The sequence below is a fragment of the Solanum dulcamara genome, chromosome 6 (assembly GCF_947179165.1).
Source record: "Solanum dulcamara chromosome 6, daSolDulc1.2, whole genome shotgun sequence".
Classification (NCBI taxonomy): Eukaryota; Viridiplantae; Streptophyta; class Magnoliopsida; order Solanales; family Solanaceae; genus Solanum; species Solanum dulcamara.
Genome location: NC_077242.1, coordinates 67,535,766 through 67,544,146, shown reverse-complemented (window position 1 = coordinate 67,544,146; position 8,381 = coordinate 67,535,766). Strand labels below are relative to the sequence as shown.

Genomic DNA, 8,381 nt, shown 5'->3' with positions numbered 1-8,381 from the left:
GGACTTGCAATCCCCGTCTATTCTAAATCTTGGCTAATAAATAACAGGAAAATATTTGGTGTAAAGGTCCATATTAAAAGTAATAAGATAAATTATATATATATAATAGTAAAGAATTTCTGCAAAATTTTAGATTGTGACATGTCGTGAAACGAAGCAAACGTCCTTTTCTTTCTTCAACCTGATTATTCTATTTCCCACATACTCTTCAATTTTCTTGACGTCTTCTTCTAATGTTGCCCGCAAAACTGTCCCAGTTTTGGTAAAGGGAGATAATGATATTTCACCATGATAACGAAAAGACCGAACCATACGTAATTCGTGGATACATTCCTTGAGAATTGAAACAAAGGGGCCGAGTCCTTTACTGGTTGCCTAGGTATCCAACATGAACTAGACTATGCGTAATTATCATATACGAAATAATAATAAGAAGGAGGGAAATGAAATTTTCTCATAATGTGACCGAAGCCGATACAGGCCGCCTACGTATCCCACCAAGGGAATCAGGGCGGAACGTAGTTCTTCAATATTACATAAAATATTACATGAAAATAATATAAAGGCTCCTAGACATAGTATTTCTTAATCGCATCTGAATTGATGGCTTTCGGCCATATCTTTCCGTCCATTTCTGCTAGAATCACCGCTCCTCCAGTCAACACTCTGTGAACCACATAAGGCCCATGCCAATTAGGCGCAAACTTCCCCTTAGCTTCTTCTTGGTGCGGGAATATCCGTTTTAACACCAATTGTCCCGGCTTGAACTGTCTCAGTCTTACCTTTTTATTGAAAGCTTTGGCCATCCTATGTTGATAAAGTTGTCCGTGACAAACTGCATTCATTCTCTTTTCATCAATGAGCATCAATTGTTCATATCGGCTTTGTATCCATTTGGCATCACTCAACTCAGCTTCTTGGATTATCCTCAGGGATGGTATCTCAACTTCCATTGGTAATACTGCTTCTGTTCCATAAACCAAAAGATAAGGTGTTGCCCCAGTCGAAGTCCTAATCGTGGTGCGATAGCCAAGGAGGGCAAACGGTAAATTTTCGTGCCAATGCTTATAATTATCAATCATCTTTCGCAATATTCTTTTGATATTCTTGTTGGCAGCCTCAACTGCTCCATTCATCTGTGGTCGATAAGGAGTAGAATTGCGGTGAATGATTTTGAACTTATCACATATCTCATGCATCAAACCGCTATTGAGGTTAGCTCCATTATCTGTTATAATCGAATGGGGGATGCCAAATCTACAAACTATGTTATTGCGAACAAAATCTGTCACCACTTTTTTTGTCACAGACTTATGTGAGGATGCTTCTACCCATTTTGTGAAGTAATCGATAGCTACCAAAATGAACCTGTGTCCATTTGATGCGGCTGGTTCGATAGGACCGATGACATCCATGCCCCAGGCTACGAACGGCCAAGGAGAACTCGTCACATTGAGTTCATTCGGTGGAACTCGGATCAAATCACCATGAATCTGACATTGATGACATTTCCTCACAAAGCGAATGCAGTCTGTTTCCATAGTCATCCAGAAATATCCGGCCCGCACAATCTTCTTTGCCAAAGTAAAACCATCCATGTGTGGCCCGCAAGTACCCCCATGTATTTCTTCAATCAACTTGCTCGCCTCTTGGGAGTCGACACACCTTAATAAACCTAAATCTGGAGTCCTCCTATAAAGGATTTCTCCACTTAAGAAAAAGTGATTTGCAAGCCTCCGCAGTGTTCTCTTTTGAATATTGCTTATGCCTTCTGGATAATCTCCTTCTTTGAGATACCTCACAATATCATAGTACCATGGTTCTCCATCTATTTCTCCATCCACATGGAAACAATAGGCTGGTTGATCCTGCACATTGATTTTGATTGGATCTATATAATTCTTGTCTGGATGTTGAATCATAGAAGACATGGTTGCCAAGGCATCTGCGAATTCATTTTGAGCTCTAGGAATATGCCTGAACTCTATCTTGATAAATTTCTTGCATATTTCCTTCACACATTGCAAATAGGGGAGTATCTTCACATTCTTGGTGCTCCATTCGCCTTGTACCTGGTGAATCAATAAGTCTGAGTCACCTATAACCAACAATTCTTGTATATTCATATCAACAGCCATTCTAAGTCCAAGAATACAAGCTTCATACTCCGCCATATTGTTAGTGCATAGAAACTTGAATTTCGCTGAGACTGGATAATGTTGACCTGATTCTGAGACAAGCACTGCCCCAGCACCGACTCCTTTAGAATTTGCAGCACCATCAAAGAACATCCTCCACCCATGATATTCTTCTAAAATATACTCTCCAATAAATAACACCTCTTCATCAGGGAAATAAGTTTTAAGAGGCTCGTACTCTTCATCCACAGGGTTTTCAGCAAGATGATCAGCAAGCGCCTGTCCCTTGATGGCCTTCTGAGTGACATAAATAATATCGAATTCACTTAGTAAAATTTGCCATTTTGCCAACTTCCCCGTTGGCATAGGCTTCTGAAATATGTATTTGAGTGGATCCATCCTTGAGATGAGAAAAGTGGTATACGCGCATAAGTAATGTCTTAACTTTTGTGCAACCCAAGTCAAGGCACAACAAGTGCGTTCCAATAAAGTATACCGGGCTTCATAAGGCGTGAATTTCTTGCTCAAGTAGTATATAGCCTGTTCTTTCCTCCCAGTTTCATCATGTTGTCCTAATACACATCCAAATGCATTGTCCGATACTGACATATATAGTAGCAATGGTCTCCCCGGTTTTGGAGGCACCAAGACGGGCGGACTAGATAAGTACTCCTTGATTCTATCAAAAGCTTGTTGACAATCTTCAGTCCATTTAATGGCAGCGTCTTTCCTCAACAACTTGAAGATTGGTTCACAAATTATAGTCGACTATGCAATGAATCGACTAATGTAATTTAGTCGACCAAGAAAACTCATTACATCCTTTCGACTCTTTGGAGGGGGCAAGTCTTGAATAGCCTTTATTTTTGAAGGATCCAATTCTATGCCCTTCCTACTCACAATGAAACCCAACAACTTTCCAGCAGGGACACCAAATGCACACTTTGCAGGATTTAATTTCAGATTATACCGCCTCAACCTATCAAAGAACTTCTTCAAATCTGTGAGGTGATTGGAGCTCTTTTGTGACTTGATAATGACATCATCTACATAGACTTCAATCTCCTTATGGATCATGTCATGAAAAATGGTAGTCATAGCTCTCATGTATGTTGCTCCTGCATTCTTGAGTCCGAAAGGCATTACTCGATAACAATACACTCCCCAAGGTGTGATGAATGCCGTTTTATCAGCGTCTTCTTCATCCATTAGAATTTGATGGTAGCCTGCAAAGCAATCAACAAATGACTGCAACTCATGCTTTGCACAATTATCAATAAGTATGTGAATGTTTGGAAGTGGAAAATCATCTTTCGGACTGGCCTTGTTAAGGTCTCGATAGTCTACACATACTCTGATTTTTCCATCTTTCTTTGGCACTGGCACTATATTAGCTAACCATGTAGGATACTTTGTGACTCGGATGACGTTGGCGTCGATTTGCTTAGAAACTTCTTCCTTAACTTTTAAACTCAGATCAGGCTTGATCTTCCTTGGCTTTTGCTTGACTGGGGGACAAGATGGATCAGTTGGCAACTTATGTGAAACAATATTTGTGCTTAGACCCGGCATATCATCATAAGACCATGCAAATACATCCATATATTGTCCCAAAAGATCAATAAGTTCCTTTCTTTGAGACGGAGTCAAATGGATGCTAATTCTTGTTTCTTTCACTAGTTCTGAATCTCCTAAATTTACCGTCTCAGTTTCATCCAAATTTGGCTTTATTTTATTCTCAAAATGTTCAAAATCTTCAGTCAACTTTTCAGGTTGCACCTCTTCTTCATATTCCGCAAAAGATTGCTTGGTATTTGAGATTTGTTTGCTCATTTCATTACATGTCACATTCTCGGTATTGGCATATTCATTAATTTGCTCGCTGAAAGGGAGTAAAAAAAATTATAATTAAGTACAAAATTTTGAATTTTAAAGCAGAAAATATGGCTTAGATGTGGCATTTAAGATTTCAAAAGTGGAGGCAAAATATTTAAAGATTCTTAAACATGATTCAGGCCTCAATTTTGAATCATGTTATTTCATTAATTCTAGTACAAACATCTACCAAGATTTTCGAGGAAACGGGGATGGGTTATAAGTCCAATTGTTCAAAGCATCTCTAGGCTCCACATCCCATATGGTCGGAATCTCGGTACAATCCTCCAAGATCATGTTGCATTCCGCTTCTTCTATAAATAAGTTTTTGAGTCCTTCCACGAGGGTGTTTTCAGCGTCTTCCTCTGATTCCTTTATAATATATGCCTTGGAAAATGACTGATTCAAGTGCGGAATGGGATGGGGCAATGAAATGTCACTTTTCCTTTTGAGATCGGCCAATGAGACTTCTTCAGGAGTAGGCTTGTATCCCAAACCAAAGGTGTATTTCTGGCCCGACAATTGAATTGGTTCCACTATTCCACCTAAGTTCACTCCAAGTCCTCGACCAGGCATGAAACCATTCTTCAACATTTCCCAAGCCACCATCACAAGCACACGTGGTAACTTTACCCTTTCGGTTTGATGAACACACATAATCTCTTTAGTATGGAACACAGACCCATCCAGTTCTTCCATACTTTCAACAACAGGGATTGAATTCTCAGGATACATAGAATTACTACCTTCTCCATGAACAATAATCTCGTGGTGGTTCCAAACAAATTTCAAATTTTGGTGCAGGGTAGAAGGGACCGCACCAGCCATATGGATCCAAGGCCTCCCAAGCAATAAATTGTAACTAGCAGGTATGTCCAATACTTGGAATTCTACCACGAACTCCTCGGGTCCAATTTGCAGTGGCAAATCAATTTCGCCAATGACTCCCCTTTGTGTTCCATCAAAACCTCTAACCATCACATGGCTTTCACGAATTTTCCCGATATTAATTCCCAAAGCTCGAAGGGTATTGAAAGGACATATGTTAACAGCTGAACCATTGTCAATCAGAACTCTAGAAACAAACTTGTCCCTACACCTGACAGTGATGTTCAATGCTTTGTTATGTCCCAAACCTTCAGATGGTAATTCCTCTTCGTGAAAACAGACTTTGTTTGCTTCCAAAACCTGCCCTACCATGGCTGAAAGATTCTCACTTGTGATATTGGCCGGAACATAAGCTTCACTTAGAACTTTCACCAAAGCGCTCCTGTGAGTTTCAGAACTCATCAATAAGGACATCAAGGAAATTTGGGCGGGAGTCTTCTTCAACTGTTCAACAACAGAATATTCTTTTGTTGGCATTTTCCTCCAAAAATCCTCTATTTCAGCTTCTGTCACAACTTTCTTTTGGTTAACTTCCTTATTCGGTACGATTCGTGCAACACCTTCAGGGGCGTAACATCGCCCCGATCTTGTCATTCCGGCAGCAGCAACTTCTACAACTACCTTTCCTTTCCCTTTGTCCTTTGTGTCAGTTGAGTAACTCCAGGGAACTGCTTTAGTATCAAAATGAGTTGATTGAGCAACCAAAACCGTAATCTTAGGTTTAGGAACCAAAACTTCCACTTCAAATGGCGCTCGCGCCTGGATTGTGATAATGGGAGCAATAAAGGCAGATGCCATAACATTCTTCTCTTCTTTGATTGGCAAAATAGTCCCTTCCAAATTGCATTCTTCATCAATGGTGATCATGTTCACATTCTCATGATTTGGAAGAGGATTGTTATTTACATTGGGGGCAGCACCTCTGAGTTGAATAACTCCTTCTTTGATTAATGCCTCAATCTTGTCCTTGAGAGTAAGACAGTTTTCGGTGTCATGTCCAGCAGCTCCAGAGTGATAGACACAATGCTTAGTGTCATCATACCATCCGGGAAGGGGGTTGGGAATTCGTGCTTGGATTGGTTGGAGTATCCCTGCGGTTCTCAACCTTTCATATAGTTGGGATAAAGGTTCGGCTAAAGGTGTATAGGTTTTGGGTGGTCTTCTTTCAAAGTTTGGGCGGGGCCTTGGTGGATTTGATGGGCGAATTTGTGTTTGATAATGGGGTTGAGGTGGGTATGTAGGTCGGTATTGTGAGGTATTTGGATAAGTGGGCGCTCTGGATGGATAATATATTGGCTGAGTAGTGTAAACTGGATAAGGGGCGACAGAAGGCTGGTAATATGGTTGAGGGACTTGGGTATACTGACTATGGTATGAAGGTTGGGGTAAAGGGTTTTGGTATGTTAACATTTGGTTTGGCCTACGTTCCTGGATGGTCATGACAGCGGACACTCCGTCCTTCTTCTTCTTAAAAGCTCCTCCAATTGAATCTGACTGAATTGCTTTACTTGTTGCTTGTAAGGCTGCCAAATTAGTGATTCTCCCAGTTTTAATACCTTCTTCAATGAATTCTCCCATTCTTACAACTTCAAAGAACTTTTGTCCTACCACGCTTATCATCTTTTCATAATACGTTGCATCTTTTTGAGATTGTATAAAAAGGGAGGTCATCTCACTTTCTGTCATCGGAGGTTGAACCTTTGCAGCATCTGCTCTCCATCTCATGGCATATTCTCTAAAAGACTCCGTCGACTTTTTTTCTAATTTCATCAAATAGAATCTATCTGGTATGGCCTCAGTGTTGAACTTGAACCTATCCATGAAATCCTGTGCCATGATACTCCAACTATGCCATTTCTTCGGATCTTGACTTGTATACCAATCCAGTGCTTCTCCTGTCAAACTCCTTATGAATAATTTCATTCTAATGGCCTCATCTTTCCCCACTCCAACTAGCTTGTCACAATACGATCTTAAATGAGCTCGTGGATTTCCTTTCCCATCAAACACATCAAATTTTGGTACTTTATATCCTACAGGCAACTCGACATCAGGATGAACACATAAATCCTCATACTCAAACCCTTCGCACTCCTTGTGAAGTTGGATACTTTTGAACGCTTCTTTCAAATTATGAATCTCCCTAGCTACACTTTCATCTGCTTTTGATCTGGCCTTTCTCTCCATCTCCTCATATGGATCGACTTCTGGCATGGTTGGTATTGGAGTAACGAAAGGTTGAGCTTCTGTTACGTATACTTGTGGCACATATTGCATGTTAGGAGTTGTAGTATGTATCACAGGTATATGTTGGATCGTTTGGTATTTTTGGATGAGCGGGTTGGTTTGGGTGAGTGGGGCTTTTTGGGTAAGTGGGTTAGTTTCAGTGAGTGGAGCTTGGGTAAGTGTAGTTTGGATGACTGGAGTTTGGGAAACATAAGGGGTAGTGAAAGGTAGTGGATTGGTTTGTTGTGAGTTGATGTTTGCGAAATTGACTTGTGGTTGGTTGACGGGTTGTTTAGGAGCAGTCATATTGGTTTTGAAAGGGGAAGGATTTGGAAGGAAGTCTTGAGGCGAGGGAGAGTCAACAGGTGGAATAGTTGCATCTGCCCTATGTTCGGGAAGTGGTGTATTTAGGCTAATGGACAAATTGGTAAGGTTTCGAAGTCGATCGATCTCTCTTTGCATATTGGCCATTTGTTGCATTAGGTTAGCAATATGTTCATTATAAGGAATAGGATCCCTTCCTTCTGAAGCCTCAGGTTCATCTCTTGGGATAGTGACAAGTCCTAAACCATCTTGATCGGATGCACTTGAACCAGTCATATCGGCGGGTGATCGGCCTTTTGATCTAGTGAAGTATGGATGATCCGCCAGTTCGCAGTCAACACGAATCAACCTTTGGGGAAATAAATTAGAAAGGAAAAAGAAACCTCTGTAAAACAAAAAGAAAAGAAATATATTAGTATAAATAGAATAATCAATTAGGTAAATAGCGTTGGCAAATAAGGGAACATGTACCACATAGCAAATAAATCACATAGTAAGAAGAGAAATTAATAGTACAAATGCGACCTAATATGCACGGGACCTCTTTTATGCCAAAGGTGGGCCTAAATGCCAAATAACGAGATTTATGATAGGTTGATCCAAGCCATTAACTTGAGATAATTCGAGTTTGAAAAAAAATAATCCAATTTTCATTAAACAACAATAAAAGGGTACAATAATCAACAAAATACATGGAAAGATGACAAAAAATGGAAACAAAGACTTAGCCTAATTCTTGCTCTTAATCAAAATGGTGAAGTGGATGAAGATGATGCTCCAACACTGTTAGATCCTGCTCTCACATTATCCAGAATCTGTATTATATTCACCATTTGAGCCCACATTTCTGGTGTAACTATTTTGGTTCCAAGATGACAGTGTCGTATCCAAATCGTCGTCCTAATATCCTCAAAGCCCTGTTCACCTTCC

The 8,381-nt window shown here is 40.2% G+C and overlaps 1 pseudogene; it reads right to left on the bottom strand.

Annotated features, from left to right (window-relative positions):
- Nucleotides 1-569: 569 nt before the first annotated feature.
- LOC129892925 (uncharacterized) lies at nt 570-7,727 on the bottom strand (annotated as a pseudogene).
- Nucleotides 7,728-8,381: the final 654 nt, after the last annotated feature.